The sequence below is a fragment of the Salvelinus sp. IW2-2015 genome, unplaced genomic scaffold (assembly GCF_002910315.2).
Source record: "Salvelinus sp. IW2-2015 unplaced genomic scaffold, ASM291031v2 Un_scaffold2178, whole genome shotgun sequence".
Lineage (NCBI taxonomy): Eukaryota > Metazoa > Chordata > Actinopteri > Salmoniformes > Salmonidae > Salvelinus > Salvelinus sp. IW2-2015.
This window is the reverse complement of record NW_019943509.1, coordinates 109654-111786: the sequence shown is the minus strand read 5'-3', so window position 1 is coordinate 111786 and position 2133 is coordinate 109654. Positions and strand designations below refer to the sequence as shown.

Sequence of the window (2133 nt, the reverse complement as noted above, 5' to 3'; positions counted from 1 at the left end):
AGGCTGCAAATACAGTAAACACACACACATTGTAGTCCACATTCACTGATACGCTACTAAGTGAACCACTCTTATCAGTATTTATTGAAGGGTCAGAAGGATGCTGCTCTGCCTGCTGTGTTCTCCTGCTGTACCCTGGCATCCTGCAGCTTCACAGTCCCAGACAGGGTGTGGTGTGTGTGTGTGTTCTCCTGCTGTACCCTGGCATCCTGCAGCTTCACAGTCCCAGACGGGGTGTGGTGTGTGACTGGTGTTGGTGTAGTCCCTCCGGTAGCAGGAGTTGTTGGGGGGAGGTCTAACTCCAGCTGGTGGCCTTAATAGTACAAGAAGTTACCGTAACGACTTGCTGAAGAGACAAGGCGGAAGGGCCTTCTATGCCATCAAAAGAAACATCAATTTGACATACCAATTAGGATCTGGCCCTTAAAATACTTGAATTAGTTTGTTGCCTTCCTGGTTGTGAGGTCTGGTTTCGTTCACCACCCAAGATTTTTCACAAAATGGGGACAAACAAATTGAGACTCTGCATGCAGAATCATCGACAGAAAATATTCTCTGTGTCCAACTAAACAATATGCCTTGCAAGAGCAGAATTAGGCGATACCCGCTAATGAGAAGAAGAGCCGTTAAATTCTACAACCACTAAAGGAAGACAAATTCCAACCTTTCCATAACAAAGCCTGCCTACAGAAAGAAATGACCTGGAGATAGGCCCCCTGAGCGCTGGTCATGTGGCTCTGTGTCACAAACCAGAAGACAGACCCTACAGAGCCCACACACAGCATACATAATTAGCCCAACCCAATCATGTGAAAACAAAAGAGATTGTACTTGACACTTTGAAAGAATATACAAAAAAAACAAAGAGAACTACAATGCTCCTTTGAGAGGGGAGAGTGGAGAGGAGAAGAGAATGTGGGGGGGTGGGGGGTGGAGAGAGGAAGGGGTGAGGGAGGATGGAGGGACAGAGGAAGGGGGAGGGGGAGAGAGACAGGGGGGGAGGTGAAGTACAGAGAGAGAGAGAGACAGGGGAGGTGGAGAGAGAAGACAAGGGTAGGGGGAGGGGGAGAGGGGAGGTGGAGAGAGACTAGAACAGGGTAAGGGGAGGGGGAGGTTGGAGAGAGATAGAAGGGTAAAGGGGAGGAGAGAGAGACGGAGGGCAGGGAAGAGTGTTGTGAGGGGGGTAGAGTAGGAGTGAGCGACGGGAGTATGGGGTAGAGAGAGGGAAACAGGGGGGAGTTGATCCAAAATAGATGTTTGGCTTCCAAAGGCTGCAAAATAAGTTATAATACACACACATTGTAGTCCACATTCACTGATACGCTGACTAAAGTGAACAGCACACTCTTTATCATATTTACTTGAAGGGTCAGAAGATGCTGGCTCTGCCGCTGTGGTTTCTCCTGCTGTAACCCTGGCATCCTGCAGCTTCCCCAGTCCAGACGGGTGTGGTGGTGTGGTGTGGTGTTATCCTGCTGTAGCCTGGCATCTGGCTTCACAGTCCGCCAGACGGGGTGTGGGTGTGTGACTGGTGTTGGGTGTATGTCCCTCCGGTACAGGAAGTTGTTGGAGGGGAAGGTCTAACTCCAGCTGTGGCCCCGGGAAACTCCTTGACTCCTTCTACTGGAACACACATACATTCATCAAGTAACATAATGACAAAATCTATTAGCATCAGTAAATAATGACAAAATCTAATTACATCAGTTAACATTATACAAATTACTATTAGCATGCAGTATATTATGACAAATACTCATTAGGCACAGTAATTTATGACAAAATACTATTAGCAATCAGTAATATTCATGAACAAAATGACGTATTAGCATAGTAATATTATGCCAAATACTATTAGCAATCAGTATAATTATGACAAATTATATTAGCATCGCATAATTCAGTGATATGCAGGAATACTCAGTACTATTCAGTAGTACTCAGTATTATTCAGTATTATTCAGTAGTACGCAGTAGTAACTGCAGTAGTACTCAGTCTTATTCAGTAGTACTCAGTATTTTTTCAGTATGTACTCAGTAGTTACTGCAGTAGTACTGCAGTAGTTATCAGTAGTACTCAAGTATTATTCAGTAGTACTCAGTAATATTCAGTAGGTACTCAGTAATAATTCC

At 45.2% G+C, this 2133-nt stretch overlaps 1 long non-coding RNA gene across 1 annotated transcript in view; it reads left to right on the top strand.

Annotated features, from left to right (window-relative positions):
• LOC139025044 (uncharacterized) overlaps positions 1 to 2133 on the top strand; it is a 48518-nt gene that overhangs the window by 2840 nt on the left and 43545 nt on the right. The window lies entirely within an intron of this gene.